Source organism: Oncorhynchus masou, chromosome 18 (assembly GCF_036934945.1).
Source record: "Oncorhynchus masou masou isolate Uvic2021 chromosome 18, UVic_Omas_1.1, whole genome shotgun sequence".
Lineage (NCBI taxonomy): Eukaryota > Metazoa > Chordata > Actinopteri > Salmoniformes > Salmonidae > Oncorhynchus > Oncorhynchus masou.
The window spans coordinates 15,541,342-15,558,841 of record NC_088229.1 but is presented as its reverse complement, the minus strand read 5'-3'; positions in this window follow the sequence as shown (position 1 = coordinate 15,558,841).

Below are 17,500 nucleotides of genomic sequence, written 5' to 3'. Positions count from 1 at the left end.
ACATTGAGTGTTGAATGTACACTGAGGGTTGAGTGTACATTGAGGGTTGAGTGTACATTGAGGGTTGAGTGTACATTGAGGGTTGAGTGTACATTGAGGGTTGAGTGTACACTGAGGGTTGAGTGTACATTGAGTGTTGAATGTACACTGAGGGTTGAGTGTACATTGAGGGTTGAGTGTACATTGAGTTTTGAGTGTACACTGAGGGTTGAGTGTACACTGAGGGTTGAGTGTACATTGAGGGTTGAGTGTACATTGAGGGTTGAGTGTACATTGAGGGTTGAGTGTACACTGAGGGTTGAGTGTACACTGAGGGTTGAGTGTACATTGAGGGTTGAGTGTACACTGAGGGTTGAGTGTACATTGAGGGTTGAATGTACATTGAGGGTTGAGTGTACACTGAGTGTTGAATGTACACTGAGTGTTGAGTGTACATTGAGGGTTGAGTGTACGTTGATTGTTGAATGTACACTGAGGATTGAGTGCACACTGAGGGTTGAGTGTACACTGAGGGTTGAGTGTACATTGAGTGTTGAATGTACACTGAGGGTTGAGTGTACACTGAGGGTTGAGTGTACATTGAGTGTTGAATGTACACTGAGGGTTGAGTGTACATTGAGGATTGAGTGTACATTGAGTGTTGAATGTACACTGAGGGTTGAGTGTACACTGAGGGTTGAATGTACATTGAGTGTTGAATGTACACTGAGGATTGAGTGTACACTGAGGGTTGAGTGTACATTGAGGGTGGAGTGTACATTGAGGGTTGAGTGTACATTGAGGGTTGAGTGTACATTGAGTGTTGAATGTACACTGAGGGTTGAGTGTACACTGAGGGTTGAATGTACATTGAGTGTTGAATGTACACTGAGGATTGAGTGTACACTGAGGGTTGAGTGTACATTGAGGGTGGAGTGTACATTGAGGGTTGAGTGTACATTGAGGGTTGAGTGTACATTGAGTGTTGAGTGTACACTGAGGGTTGAGTGTACATTGAGTGTTGAATGTACACTGAGGGTTGAGTGTACACTGAGGGTTGAGTGTACATTGAGGGTTGAGTGTACATTGAGGTTTGAGTGTAAATTGAGGTTTGAGTGTACATTGAGGGTTGAGTGTACATTGAGGGTTGAGTGTACATTGAGTGTTGAGTGTACACTGAGGGTTGAGTGTACACTGAGGGTTGAGTGTACATTGAGGGTTGAGTGTACACTGAGGGTTGAGTGTACATTGAGGGTTGAATGTACATTGAGGGTTGAGTGTACACTGAGTGTTGAATGTACACTGAGTGTTGAGTGTACATTGAGGGTTGAGTGTACGTTGATTGTTGAATGTACACTGAGGATTGAGTGCACACTGAGGGTTGAGTGTACACTGAGGGTTGAGTGTACATTGAGGGTTGAATGTACATTGAGGGTTGAGTGTACACTGAGGGTTGAGTGTACATTGAGTGTTGAGTGTACACTGAGGGTTGAGTGTACATTGAGGATTGAGTGTACATTGAGTGTTGAATGTACACTGAGGGTTGAGTGTACACTGAGGGTTGAATGTACATTGAGTGTTGAATGTACACTGAGGATTGAGTGTACACTGAGGGTTGAGTGTACATTGAGGGTGGAGTGTACATTGAGGGTTGAGTGTACAGTGAGGGTTGAGTGTACATTGAGTGTTGAATGTACACTGATGGTTGAGTGTACATTGAGTGGTGAATGTACACTGAGGGTTGAGTGTACACTGAGGGTTGAGTGTACATTGAGTGTTGAATGTACATTGAGTGTTGAATGTACACTGAGGTTTGAGTGTACACTGAGGGTTGAGTGTACACTGAGGGTTGAGTGTACACTGAGGGTCTAGTGTACACTGAGGGTTGAGTGTACACTGAGGGTTGAGTGTACATTGAGGTTTGAGTGTACACTGAGGGTTGAGTGTACATTGAGGGTTGAGTGTACACTGAGGGTTGAGTGTACACTGAGGGTTGAGTGTACACTAAGGGTTGAGTGTACACTGAGGGTTGAGTGTACATTGAGGGTTGAGTGTACACTGAGGGTTGAGTGTACATTGATGGTGAATGTACACTGAGGGTTGAGTGTACACTGAGGGTTGAGTGTACATTGAGGGTTGAGTGTACACTGAGGGTTGAGTGTACATTGAGGGTGAATGTACACTGAGGGTTGAGTGTACATTGAGGGTGAATGTACACTGAGGGTTGAGTGTACATTGAGGGTGAATGTACACTGAGGGTTGAGTGTACACTGAGGGTTGAGTGTACATTGAGGGTTGAGTGTACACTGAGGGTTGAGTGTACATTGAGGGTGAATGTACACTGAGGGTTGAGTGTACACTGAGGGTTGAGTGTACATTGAGGGTTGAGTGTACACTGAGGGTTGAGTGTACACTGAGGGTGAATGTACACTGAGGGTTGAGTGTACATTGAGGGTGAATGTACACTGAGGGTTGAGTGTACATTGAGGGTGAATGTACACTGAGGGTTGAGTGTACATTGAGGGTTGAGTGTACATTGAGGGTTGAGTGTACATTGAGGGTTGAGTGTACATTGAGGGTTGAGTGTACATTGAGGGTTGAGTGTACACTGAGGGTTGAGTGTACACTGAGGGTTGAGTGTACATTGAGGGTTGAGTGTACACTGAGGGTTGAGTGTACATTGAGGGTTGAATGTACATTGAGGGTTGAGTGTACACTGAGTGTTGAATGTACACTGAGTGTTGAGTGTACATTGAGGGTTGAGTGTACGTTGATTGTTGAATGTACACTGAGGATTGAGTGCACACTGAGGGTTGAGTGTACACTGAGGGTTGAGTGTACATTGAGTGTTGAATGTACACTGAGGGTTGAGTGTACACTGAGGGTTGAGTGTACATTGAGTGTTGAATGTACACTGAGGGTTGAGTGTACATTGAGGATTGAGTGTACATTGAGTGTTGAATGTACACTGAGGGTTGAGTGTACACTGAGGGTTGAATTTACATTGAGTGTTGAATGTACACTGAGGATTGAGTGTACACTGAGGGTTGAGTGTACATTGAGGGTGGAGTGTACATTGAGGGTTGAGTGTACATTGAGGGTTGAGTGTACATTGAGTGTTGAATGTACACTGAGGGTTGAGTGTACACTGAGGGTTGAATGTACATTGAGTGTTGAATGTACACTGAGGATTGAGTGTACACTGAGGGTTGAGTGTACATTGAGGGTGGAGTGTACATTGAGGGTTGAGTGTACATTGAGGGTTGAGTGTACATTGAGTGTTGAGTGTACACTGAGGGTTGAGTGTACATTGAGTGTTGAATGTACACTGAGGGTTGAGTGTACACTGAGGGTTGAGTGTACATTGAGGGTTGAGTGTACATTGAGGTTTGAGTGTAAATTGAGGTTTGAGTGTACATTGAGAGTTGAGTGTACATTGAGGGTTGAGTGTACATTGAGTGTTGAGTGTACACTGAGGGTTGAGTGTACACTGAGGGTTGAGTGTACATTGAGGGTTGAGTGTACACTGAGGGTTGAGTGTACATTGAGGGTTGAATGTACATTGAGGGTTGAGTGTACACTGAGTGTTGAATGTACACTGAGTGTTGAGTGTACATTGAGGGTTGAGTGTACGTTGATTGTTGAATGTACACTGAGGATTGAGTGCACACTGAGGGTTGAGTGTACACTGAGGGTTGAGTGTACATTGAGTGTTGAATGTACACTGAGGGTTGAGTGTACACTGAGGGTTGAGTGTACATTGAGTGTTGAATGTACACTGAGGGTTGAGTGTACATTGAGGATTGAGTGTACATTGAGTGTTGAATGTACACTGAGGGTTGAGTGTACACTGAGGGTGAATGTACATTGAGTGTTGAATGTACACTGAGGGTTGAGTGTACACTGAGGGTTGAGTGTACATTGAGTGTTGAATGTACACTGAGGGTTGAGTGTACACTGAGGGTTGAGTGTACATTGAGGGTTGAGTGTACATTGAGGGTTGAGTGTACATTGAGGGTTGAGTGTACATTGAGTGTTGAGTGTACACTGAGGGTTGAGTGTACATTGAGTGTTGAATGTACACTGAGGGTTGAGTGTACATTGAGGGTTGAGTGTACATTGAGGGTTGAGTGTACATTGAGGGTTGAGTGTACATTGAGGGTTGAGTGTACACTGAGGGTTGAGTGTACATTGAGTGTTGAATGTACACTGAGGGTTGAGTGTACATTGAGGGTTGAGTGTACATTGAGTTTTGAGTGTACACTGAGGGTTGAGTGTACACTGAGGGTTGAGTGTACATTGAGGGTTGAGTGTACATTGAGGGTTGAGTGTACATTGAGGGTTGAGTGTACACTGAGGGTTGAGTGTACACTGAGGGTTGAGTGTACATTGAGGGTTGAGTGTACACTGAGGGTTGAGTGTACATTGAGGGTTGAATGTACATTGAGGGTTGAGTGTACACTGAGTGTTGAATGTACACTGAGTGTTGAGTGTACATTGAGGGTTGAGTGTACGTTGATTGTTGAATGTACACTGAGGATTGAGTGCACACTGAGGGTTGAGTGTACACTGAGGGTTGAGTGTACATTGAGTGTTGAATGTACACTGAGGGTTGAGTGTACACTGAGGGTTGAGTGTACATTGAGTGTTGAATGTACACTGAGGGTTGAGTGTACATTGAGGATTGAGTGTACATTGAGTGTTGAATGTACACTGAGGGTTGAGTGTACACTGAGGGTTGAATGTACATTGAGTGTTGAATGTACACTGAGGATTGAGTGTACACTGAGGGTTGAGTGTACATTGAGGGTGGAGTGTACATTGAGGGTTGAGTGTACATTGAGGGTTGAGTGTACATTGAGTGTTGAATGTACACTGAGGGTTGAGTGTACACTGAGGGTTGAATGTACATTGAGTGTTGAATGTACACTGAGGATTGAGTGTACACTGAGGGTTGAGTGTACATTGAGGGTGGAGTGTACATTGAGGGTTGAGTGTACATTGAGGGTTGAGTGTACATTGAGTGTTGAGTGTACACTGAGTGTTGAGTGTACATTGAGTGTTGAATGTACACTGAGGGTTGAGTGTACACTGAGGGTTGAGTGTACATTGAGAGTTGAGTGTACATTGAGGTTTGAGTGTAAATTGAGGTTTGAGTGTACATTGAGGGTTGAGTGTACATTGAGGGTTGAGTGTACATTGAGTGTTGAGTGTACACTGAGGGTTGAGTGTACACTGAGGGTTGAGTGTACATTGAGGGTTGAGTGTACACTGAGGGTTGAGTGTACATTGAGGGTTGAATGTACATTGAGGGTTGAGTGTACACTGAGTGTTGAATGTACACTGAGTGTTGAGTGTACATTGAGGGTTGAGTGTACGTTGATTGTTGAATGTACACTGAGGATTGAGTGCACACTGAGGGTTGAGTGTACACTGAGGGTTGAGTGTACATTGAGGGTTGAATGTACATTGAGGGTTGAGTGTACACTGAGGGTTGAGTGTACATTGAGTGTTGAGTGTACACTGAGGGTTGAGTGTACATTGAGGATTGAGTGTACATTGAGTGTTGAATGTACACTGAGGGTTGAGTGTACACTGAGGGTTGAATGTACATTGAGTGTTGAATGTACACTGAGGATTGAGTGTACACTGAGGGTTGAGTGTACATTGAGGGTGGAGTGTACATTGAGGGTTGAGTGTACAGTGAGGGTTGAGTGTACATTGAGTGTTGAATGTACACTGATGGTTGAGTGTACATTGAGTGGTGAATGTACACTGAGGGTTGAGTGTACACTGAGGGTTGAGTGTACATTGAGTGTTGAATGTACATTGAGTGTTGAATGTACACTGAGGTTTGAGTGTACACTGAGGGTTGAGTGTACACTGAGGGTTGAGTGTACACTGAGGGTCTAGTGTACACTGAGGGTTGAGTGTACACTGAGGGTTGAGTGTACATTGAGGTTTGAGTGTACACTGAGGGTTGAGTGTACATTGAGGGTTGAGTGTACACTGAGGGTTGAGTGTACACTGAGGGTTGAGTGTACACTAAGGGTTGAGTGTACACTGAGGGTTGAGTGTACATTGAGGGTTGAGTGTACACTGAGGGTTGAGTGTACATTGATGGTGAATGTACACTGAGGGTTGAGTGTACACTGAGGGTTGAGTGTACATTGAGGGTTGAGTGTACACTGAGGGTTGAGTGTACATTGAGGGTGAATGTACACTGAGGGTTGAGTGTACATTGAGGGTGAATGTACACTGAGGGTTGAGTGTACATTGAGGGTGAATGTACACTGAGGGTTGAGTGTACACTGAGGGTTGAGTGTACATTGAGGATTGAGTGTACACTGAGGGTTGAGTGTACATTGAGGGTGAATGTACACTGAGGGTTGAGTGTACACTGAGGGTTGAGTGTACATTGAGGGTTGAGTGTACACTGAGGGTTGAGTGTACACTGAGGGTGAATGTACACTGAGGGTTGAGTGTACATTGAGGGTGAATGTACACTGAGGGTTGAGTGTACATTGAGGGTGAATGTACACTGAGGGTTGAGTGTACATTGAGGGTTGAGTGTACATTGAGGGTTGAGTGTACATTGAGGGTTGAGTGTACATTGAGGGTTGAGTGTACACTGAGGGTTGAGTGTACACTGAGGGTTGAGTGTACATTGAGGGTTGAGTGTACACTGAGGGTTGAGTGTACATTGAGGGTTGAATGTACATTGAGGGTTGAGTGTACACTGAGTGTTGAATGTACACTGAGTGTTGAGTGTACATTGAGGGTTGAGTGTACGTTGATTGTTGAATGTACACTGAGGATTGAGTGCACACTGAGGGTTGAGTGTACACTGAGGGTTGAGTGTACATTGAGTGTTGAATGTACACTGAGGGTTGAGTGTACACTGAGGGTTGAGTGTACATTGAGTGTTGAATGTACACTGAGGGTTGAGTGTACATTGAGGGTTGAGTGTACATTGAGTGTTGAATGTACACTGAGGGTTGAGTGTACACTGAGGGTTGAATTTACATTGAGTGTTGAATGTACACTGAGGATTGAGTGTACACTGAGGGTTGAGTGTACATTGAGGGTGGAGTGTACATTGAGGGTTGAGTGTACATTGAGGGTTGAGTGTACATTGAGTGTTGAATGTACACTGAGGGTTGAGTGTACACTGAGGGTTGAATGTACATTGAGTGTTGAATGTACACTGAGGATTGAGTGTACACTGAGGGTTGAGTGTACATTGAGGGTGGAGTGTACATTGAGGGTTGAGTGTACATTGAGGGTTGAGTGTACATTGAGTGTTGAGTGTACACTGAGGGTTGAGTGTACATTGAGTGTTGAATGTACACTGAGGGTTGAGTGTACACTGAGGGTTGAGTGTACATTGAGGGTTGAGTGTACATTGAGGTTTGAGTGTAAATTGAGGTTTGAGTGTACATTGAGGGTTGAGTGTACATTGAGGGTTGAGTGTACATTGAGTGTTGAGTGTACACTGAGGGTTGAGTGTACACTGAGGGTTGAGTGTACATTGAGGGTTGAGTGTACACTGAGGGTTGAGTGTACATTGAGGGTTGAATGTACATTGAGGGTTGAGTGTACACTGAGTGTTGAATGTACACTGAGTGTTGAGTGTACATTGAGGGTTGAGTGTACGTTGATTGTTGAATGTACACTGAGGATTGAGTGCACACTGAGGGTTGAGTGTACACTGAGGGTTGAGTGTACATTGAGTGTTGAATGTACACTGAGGGTTGAGTGTACACTGAGGGTTGAGTGTACACTGAGTGTTGAGTGTACACTGAGGGTTGAGTGTACATTGAGTGTTGAGTGTACATTGAGTGTTGAATGTACACTGAGGGTTGAGTGTACACTGAGGGTTGAATGTACATTGAGTGTTGAATGTACACTGAGGATTGAGTGTACACTGAGGGTTGAGTGTACATTGAGGGTGGAGTGTACATTGAGGGTTGAGTGTACATTGAGGGTTGAGTGTACATTGAGTGTTGAATGTACACTGATGGTTGAGTGTACATTGAGTGGTGAATGTACACTGAGGGTTGAGTGTACACTGAGGGTTGAGTGTACATTGAGTGTTGAATGTACATTGAGTGTTGAATGTACACTGAGGGTTGAGTGTACACTGAGGGTTGAGTGTACATTGAGGGTTGAATGTACACTGAGGGTTGAGTGTACACTGAGGGTTGAGTGTACACTGAGGGTTGAGTGTACACTGAGGGTCTAGTGTACACTGAGGGTTGAGTGTACACTGAGGGTTGAGTGTACATTGAGGTTTGAGTGTACACTGAGGGTTGAGTGTACATTGAGGGTTGAGTGTACACTGAGGGTTGAGTGTACACTGAGGGTTGAGTGTACACTAAGGGTTGAGTGTACACTGAGGGTTGAGTGTACATTGAGGGTTGAGTGTACACTGAGGGTTGAGTGTACATTGATGGTGAATGTACACTGAGGGTTGAGTGTACACTGGGGTTGAGTGTACATTGAGGGTTGAGTGTACACTGAGGGTTGAGTGTACATTGAGGGTGAATGTACACTGAGGGTTGAGTGTACATTGAGGGTGAATGTACACTGAGGGTTGAGTGTACATTGAGGGTGAATGTACACTGAGGGTTGAGTGTACACTGAGGGTTGAGTGTACATTGAGGGTTGAGTGTACACTGAGGGTTGAGTGTACATTGAGGGTGAATGTACACTGAGGGTTGAGTGTACACTGAGGGTTGAGTGTACAATGAGGGTTGAGTGTACACTGAGGGTTGAGTGTACACTGAGGGTGAATGTACACTGAGGGTTGAGTGTACATTGAGGCTGAATGTACACTGAGGGTTGAGTGTACATTGAGGGTGAATGTACACTGAGGGTTGAGTGTACATTGAGGGTGAATGTACACTGAGGGTTGAGTGTACACTGAGGATTGAATGTACACTGAGGGTTGAGTGTACATTGAGGGTTGAGTGTACGTTGATTGTTGAATGTACACTGAGGATTGAGTGCACACTGAGGGTTGAGTGTACACTGAGGGTTGAGTGTACATTGAGTGTTGAATGTACACTGAGGGTTGAGTGTACACTGAGGGTTGAGTGTACATTGAGTGTTGAGTGTACACTGAGGGTTGAGTGTACATTGAGGATTGAGTGTACATTGAGTGTTGAATGTACACTGAGGGTTGAGTGTACACTGAGGGTTGAATGTACATTGAGTGTTGAATGTACACTGAGGATTGAGTGTACACTGAGGGTTGAGTGTACATTGAGGGTGGAGTGTACATTGAGGGTTGAGTGTACATTGAGGGTTGAGTGTACATTGAGTGTTGAATGTACACTGATGGTTGAGTGTACATTGAGTGGTGAATGTACACTGAGGGTTGAGTGTACACTGAGGGTTGAGTGTACATTGAGTGTTGAATGTACATTGAGTGTTGAATGTACACTGAGGGTTGAGTGTACACTGAGGGTTGAGTGTACATTGAGGGTTGAATGTACACTGAGGGTTGAGTGTACACTGAGGGTTGAGTGTACACTGAGGGTTGAGTGTACACTGAGGGTCTAGTGTACACTGAGGGTTGAGTGTACACTGAGGGTTGAGTGTACATTGAGGTTTGAGTGTACACTGAGGGTTGAGTGTACATTGAGGGTTGAGTGTACACTGAGGGTTGAGTGTACACTGAGGGTTGAGTGTACACTAAGGGTTGAGTGTACACTGAGGGTTGAGTGTACATTGAGGGTTGAGTGTACACTGAGGGTTGAGTGTACATTGATGGTGAATGTACACTGAGGGTTGAGTGTACACTGAGGGTTGAGTGTACATTGAGGGTTGAGTGTACACTGAGGGTTGAGTGTACATTGAGGGTGAATGTACACTGAGGGTTGAGTGTACATTGAAGGTGAATGTACACTGAGGGTTGAGTGTACATTGAGGGTGAATGTACACTGAGGGTTGAGTGTACACTGAGGGTTGAGTGTACATTGAGGGTTGAGTGTACACTGAGGGTTGAGTGTACATTGAGGGTGAATGTACACTGAGGGTTGAGTGTACACTGAGGGTCTAGTGTACACTGAGGGTTGAGTGTACACTGAGGGTTGAGTGTACATTGAGGTTTGAGTGTACACTGAGGGTTGAGTGTACATTGAGGGTTGAGTGTACACTGAGGGTTGAGTGTACATTGAGGGTGAATGTACACTGAGGGTTGAGTGTACATTGAGGGTGAATGTACACTGAGGGTTGAGTGTACATTGAGGGTGAATGTACACTGAGGGTTGAGTGTACACTGAGGGTTGAGTGTACATTGAGGGTTGAATGTACACTGAGGATTGAGTGTACACTGAGGGTTGAGTGTACACTGAGGGTTGAGTGTACACTGAGGGTTGAGTGTACATTGAGGTTTGAGTGTACACTGAGGGTTGAGTGTACATTGAGGGTTGAGTGTACACTGAGGGTTGAGTGTACACTGAGGGTTGAGTGTACACTAAGGGTTGAGTGTACACTGAGGGTTGAGTGTACATTGAGGGTTGAGTGTACACTGAGGGTTGAGTGTACATTGATGGTGAATGTACACTGAGGGTTGAGTGTACACTGGGGGTTGAGTGTACATTGAGGGTTGAGTGTACACTGAGGGTTGAGTGTACATTGAGGGTGAATGTACACTGAGGGTTGAGTGTACATTGAGGGTGAATGTACACTGAGGGTTGAGTGTACATTGAGGGTGAATGTACACTGAGGGTTGAGTGTACACTGAGGGTTGAGTGTACATTGAGGGTTGAGTGTACACTGAGGGTTGAGTGTACATTGAGGGTGAATGTACACTGAGGGTTGAGTGTACACTGAGGGTTGAGTGTACATTGAGGGTTGAGTGTACACTGAGGATTGAGTGTACACTGAGGGTGAATGTACACTGAGGGTTGAGTGTACATTGAGGGTGAATGTACACTGAGGGTTGAGTGTACATTGAGGGTGAATGTACACTGAGGGTTGAGTGTACATTGAGGGTGAATGTACACTGAGGGTTGAGTGTACACTGAGGGTTGAATGTACACTGAGGGTTGAGTGTACATTGAGGGTTGAGTGTACGTTGATTGTTGAATGTACACTGAGGATTGAGTGCACACTGAGGGTTGAGTGTACACTGAGGGTTGAGTGTACATTGAGTGTTGAATGTACACTGAGGGTTGAGTGTACACTGAGGGTTGAGTGTACATTGAGGGTTGAGTGTACACTGAGGGTTGAGTGTACATTGAGGATTGAGTGTACATTGAGTGTTGAATGTACACTGAGGGTTGAGTGTACACTGAGGGTTGAATGTACATTGAGTGTTGAATGTACACTGAGGATTGAGTGTACACTGAGGGTTGAGTGTACATTGAGGGTGGAGTGTACATTGAGGGTTGAGTGTACATTGAGGGTTGAGTGTACATTGAGTGTTGAATGTACACTGATGGTTGAGTGTACATTGAGTGGTGAATGTACACTGAGGGTTGAGTGTACACTGAGGGTTGAGTGTACATTGAGTGTTGAATGTACATTGAGTGTTGAATGTACACTGAGGGTTGAGTGTACACTGAGGGTTGAGTGTACATTGAGGGTTGAATGTACACTGAGGGTTGAGTGTACACTGAGGGTTGAGTGTACACTGAGGGTTGAGTGTACACTGAGGGTCTAGTGTACACTGAGGGTTGAGTGTACACTGAGGGTTGAGTGTACATTGAGGTTTGAGTGTACACTGAGGGTTGAGTGTACATTGAGGGTTGAGTGTACACTGAGGGTTGAGTGTACACTGAGGGTTGAGTGTACACCAAGGGTTGAGTGTACACTGAGGGTTGAGTGTACATTGAGGGTTGAGTGTACACTGAGGGTTGAGTGTACATTGATGGTGAATGTACACTGAGGGTTGAGTGTACACTGAGGGTTGAGTGTACATTGAGGGTTGAGTGTACACTGAGGGTAGAGTGTACATTGAGGGTGAATGTACACTGAGGGTTGAGTGTACATTGAGGGTGAATGTACACTGAGGGTTGAGTGTACATTGAGGGTGAATGTACACTGAGGGTTGAGTGTACACTGAGGGTTGAGTGTACATTGAGGGTTGAGTGTACACTGAGGGTTGAGTGTACATTGAGGGTGAATGTACACTGAGGGTTGAGTGTACACTGAGGGTTGAGTGTACATTGAGGGTTGAGTGTACACTGAGGGTTGAGTGTACACTGAGGGTGAATGTACACTGAGGGTTGAGTGTACATTGAGGGTGAATGTACACTGAGGGTTGAGTGTACATTGAGGGTGAATGTACACTGAGGGTTGAGTGTACATTGAGGGTTGAGTGTACATTGAGGGTTGAGTGTACATTGAGGGTTGAGTGTACATTGAGGGTTGAGTGTACATTGAGGGTTGAGTGTACACTGAGGGTTGAGTGTACACTGAGGGTTGAGTGTACATTGAGGGTTGAGTGTACACTGAGGGTTGAGTGTACATTGAGGGTTGAATGTACATTGAGGGTTGAGTGTACACTGAGTGTTGAATGTACACTGAGTGTTGAGTGTACATTGAGGGTTGAGTGTACGTTGATTGTTGAATGTACACTGAGGATTGAGTGCACACTGAGGGTTGAGTGTACACTGAGGGTTGAGTGTACATTGAGTGTTGAATGTACACTGAGGGTTGAGTGTACACTGAGGGTTGAGTGTACATTGAGTGTTGAATGTACACTGAGGGTTGAGTGTACATTGAGGATTGAGTGTACATTGAGTGTTGAATGTACACTGAGGGTTGAGTGTACACTGAGGGTTGAGTGTACATTGAGTGTTGAATGTACACTGAGGGTTGAGTGTACACTGAGGGTTGAGTGTACATTGAGGGTTGAGTGTACATTGAGGTTTGAGTGTAAATTGAGGTTTGAGTGTACATTGAGGGTTGAGTGTACATTGAGGGTTGAGTGTACATTGAGTGTTGAGTGTACACTGAGGGTTGAGTGTACACTGAGGGTTGAGTGTACATTGAGGGTTGAGTGTACACTGAGGGTTGAGTGTACATTGAGGGTTGAATGTACATTGAGGGTTGAGTGTACACTGAGTGTTGAATGTACACTGAGTGTTGAGTGTACATTGAGGGTTGAGTGTACGTTGATTGTTGAATGTACACTGAGGATTGAGTGCACACTGAGGGTTGAGTGTACACTGAGGGTTGAGTGTACATTGAGTGTTGAATGTACACTGAGGGTTGAGTGTACACTGAGGGTTGAGTGTACATTGAGTGTTGAGTGTACACTGAGGGTTGAGTGTACATTGAGGATTGAGTGTACATTGAGTGTTGAATGTACACTGAGGGTTGAATGTACATTGAGTGTTGAATGTACACTGAGGATTGAGTGTACACTGAGGGTTGAGTGTACATTGAGGGTGGAGTGTACATTGAGGGTTGAGTGTACATTGAGGGTTGAGTGTACATTGAGTGTTGAATGTACACTGATGGTTGAGTGTACATTGAGTGGTGAATGTACACTGAGGGTTGAGTGTACACTGAGGGTTGAGTGTACATTGAGTGTTGAATGTACATTGAGTGTTGAATGTACACTGAGGGTTGAGTGTACACTGAGGGTTGAGTGTACATTGAGGGTTGAATGTACACTGAGGGTTGAGTGTACACTGAGGGTTGAGTGTACACTGAGGGTTGAGTGTACACTGAGGGTCTAGTGTACACTGAGGGTTGAGTGTACACTGAGGGTTGAGTGTACATTGAGGTTTGAGTGTACACTGAGGGTTGAGTGTACATTGAGGGTTGAGTGTACACTCAGGGTTGAGTGTACACTGAGGGTTGAGTGTACACTAAGGGTTGAGTGTACACTGAGGGTTGAGTGTACATTGAGGGTTGAGTGTACACTGAGGGTTGAGTGTACATTGATGGTGAATGTACACTGAGGGTTGAGTGTACACTGAGGGTTGAGTGTACATTGAGGGTTGAGTGTACACTGAGGGTTGAGTGTACATTGAGGGTGAATGTACACTGAGGGTTGAGTGTACATTGAGGGTGAATGTACACTGAGGGTTGAGTGTACATTGAGGGTGAATGTACACTGAGGGTTGAGTGTACACTGAGGGTTGAGTGTACATTGAGGGTTGAGTGTACACTGAGGGTTGAGTGTACATTGAGGGTGAATGTACACTGAGGGTTGAGTGTACACTGAGGGTTGAGTGTACATTGAGGGTTGAGTGTACACTGAGGGTTGAGTGTACACTGAGGGTGAATGTACACTGAGGGTTGAGTGTACATTGAGGGTGAATGTACACTGAGGGTTGAGTGTACATTGAGGGTGAATGTACACTGAGGGTTGAGTGTACACTGAGGATTGAATGTACACTGAGGGTTGAGTGTACACTGAGGGTTGAGTGTACACTGAGGCTGAGTGGGCAAGACAAAAGTCTGAAGTGCCTTTGAACAGTGTATGGTAGTAGGTGTCAGTCAACACTGCTGGGGTTTTCATGCTCAACAGTTTCCTCTGTGTTTCAAGAGTGGTCCACCACCAAAAGGACATCCAGACAAATTGAAACTGTGGGAAACATTGGAGTCAACATGAGCCAGCATCTCTGTGAAAAAAGGCAACCAGTGGAACGCAAACAACATTCAAATACCACCAAAATTTCTCTGTTTATTTATCTTCCCCCACTATTCATACTACACCTATTTGTACACTGCTAAAACACTGTACATAGACAATATAACACGTGAAATGTCTTTATCTTTTTTAGTGCAATATTTACTATTCATCTATAATCGTTTTTGAATTGAGAAAGAGAGAGAGAGGGAAGGAGAGAGGGAAGGCGAGAGGGAAGAGAAGAATGGTGTGAGGGGACTGAGGAGGCAGTAGGAGAGAAAGAGGGAGAGAGGGAAGGAGAGAGGGAAGGCGAGAGGGAAGAGAAGAATGGTGTGAGGGGAGTGAGGAGGCAGTAGGAGAGAAAGAGGGAGAGAGGGAAGGAGAGAGGGAAGGCGAGAGGGAAGAGAAGAATGGTGTGAGGGGAGTGAGGAGGCAGTAGGAGAGAAAGAGGGAGAGAGGGAAGGAGAGAGGGAAGGAGAGAGGGAAGAGAAGAATGGTGTGACGGGAGTGAGGAGGCAGTAGGAGAGAAAGAGGGGGAGAGGGAAGGAGAGAGGGAAGGTGAGAGGGAAGAGAAGAATGGTGTGAGGGGAGTGAGGAGGCAGTAGGAGAGAAAGAGGGAGAGAGGGAAGGAGAGAGGAAGGCGAGAGGGAAGAGAAGAATGGTGTGAGGGGAGTGAGGAGGCAGTAGGAGAGAAAGAGGGAGAGAGGAAGGGAGAGGGGGAAGGCGAGAGGGAAGAGAAGAATGGTGTGAGGGGAGTGAGGAGGCAGTAGGAGAGAAAGAGGGAGAGAGGGAAGGAGAGAGGGAAGGAGAGAGGGAAGAGAAGAATGGTGTGACGGGAGTGAGGAGGCAGTAGGAGAGAAAGAGGGAGAGAGGGAAGGAGAGGGGAATAGAGAGAGGGAAGACAAGAATGGTGTGAGGGGAGTGAGGAGGCAGTAGGAGAGAAAGAGGGAGAGAGGGAAGGAGAGAGGGAAGGTGAGAGGGAAGAGAAGAATGGTGTAAGGGGAGTGAGGAGGCAGTAGGAGAGAAAGAGGGAGAGATGGAAGGAGAGCAGGAAGAGAAGAATGGTGTGAGGGGAGTGAGGAAGCAGTAGGAGAGAAAGAGGTAGAGATGGAAGAGAAGAATGGTGTGAGGGGAGTGAGGAGGCAGTAGGAGAGAAAGAGGGAGAGAGGGAAGGAGAGAGGGAAGAGAAGAATGGTGTGAGGGGAGTGAGGAGGCAGTAGGAGAGAAAGAGGGAGAGAGGGAAGGAGAGAGGGAAGGCGAGAGGGAAGAGAAGAATGGTGTGAGGGGAGTGAGGAGGCAGTAGGAGAGAAAGAGGGAGAGAGGGAAGGAGAGAGGGAAGGCGAGAGGGAAGAGAAGAATGGTGTGAGGGGAGTGAGGAGGCAGTAGGAGAGAAAGAGGGAGAGAGGGAAGGAGAGAGGGAAGGAGAGAGGGAAGAGAAGAATGGTGTGACGGGAGTGAGGAGGCAGTAGGGAGAGAAAGAGGGAGAGAGGGAAGGAGAGAGGGAATAGAGAGAGGGAAGACAAGAATGGTGTGAGGGGAGTGAGGAGGCAGTAGGAGAGAAAGAGGGAGAGAGGGAAGGAGAGAGGGAAGGTGAGAGGGAAGAGAAGAATGGTGTAAGGGGAGTGAGGAGGCAGTAGGAGAGAAAGAGGGAGAGATGGAAGGAGAGCAGGAAGAGAAGAATGGTGTGAGGGGAGTGAGGAAGCAGTAGGAGAGAAAGAGGTAGAGATGGAAGAGAAGAATGGTGTGAGGGGAGTGAGGAGGCAGTAGGAGAGAAAGAGGGAGAGAGGGAAGGAGAGAGGGAAGAGACGAATGGTGTGAGGGGAGTGAGGAAGCAGTAGGAGAGAAAGAGGGAGAGAGGGAAGGGAGAGGGAAGAGAAGAATGGTGTGAGGGGAGTGAGGAGGCAGTAGGAGAGAAAGAGGGAGAGATGAGTAAATAAGGGAAAGGAGAGGTAAGGCCTGAGGTTTGATTGACCCTCTTTTCATAAAGGGACTGATGAAAATACATTTTTATAGTCATCCAGTGCCACAGTCCGTCTCACGCCTCTGTACCACTCATCTGCCTAATCTGTGTGGATTTGATCCTTATCCTAGAGTATATGACAAAATATCTCAACATTTAGACATGTTAGTTTAAAAAGCAGCCAAGGACTATGAAATGTGTATAATGTTTCAAACAATACTGCATATGTGTAAACATTTTGTCCATATAATTGTAGTATTGTTATGTCTCCTCAGGACAACGTAGGTTCAGGGGCGTGATTGTACGAAAATCAGTTTTCTTTTCTCTGCTCTGTGAAAAAGAAACAAAAATAGTGGCTGACGCCTAGCACAGACCTGATTGAGAAAGATTCATGAACTGGGCTCCTATTCAGCACGGACGGATGATTCACAGATGAGGCACAAAGACATATCTGAAAGAAAATGTCCTCGAACCGCACATGCCCCTTCTCTTCTCCTCCCCTCCTCTCTCCTCTGGCCGCCGCCCCACCTCTTGCTTCCCTCCTCTCTCCTCTGGCCGCCGCCCCACCTCCCTGCTCCCCTCCTCTCTCCTCTGGTCGGAGCCCCACCTCCTTGCTCCCCTCCTCTCTCCTCTGGCTGCCGCCCCACCTCCCTGCTCCCCTCCTCTCTCATCTGGCCCGCAGCCCCACCTCCCTGCTCCCCTCCTCACTTCTTAGTCCACTGCCCCACCTCCCTGCTCCCCTCCTCTCTCCTCTGGCCACCGCCCCACCTCCCTGCTCCCCTCCTCTCTCATCTGGCCCGCAGCCCCACTTCCCTGCTCCCCTCCTCACTTCTTGGTCCACCGCCCCACCTCCCTGCTCCCCTCCTCTCTCCTCTGGCCACCGTCCCACCTCCCTGCTCCCCTCCTCACTTCTTGGTCCACCGTCCCACCTCCCTGCTCCCCTCCTCTCTCCTCTGGCCGCT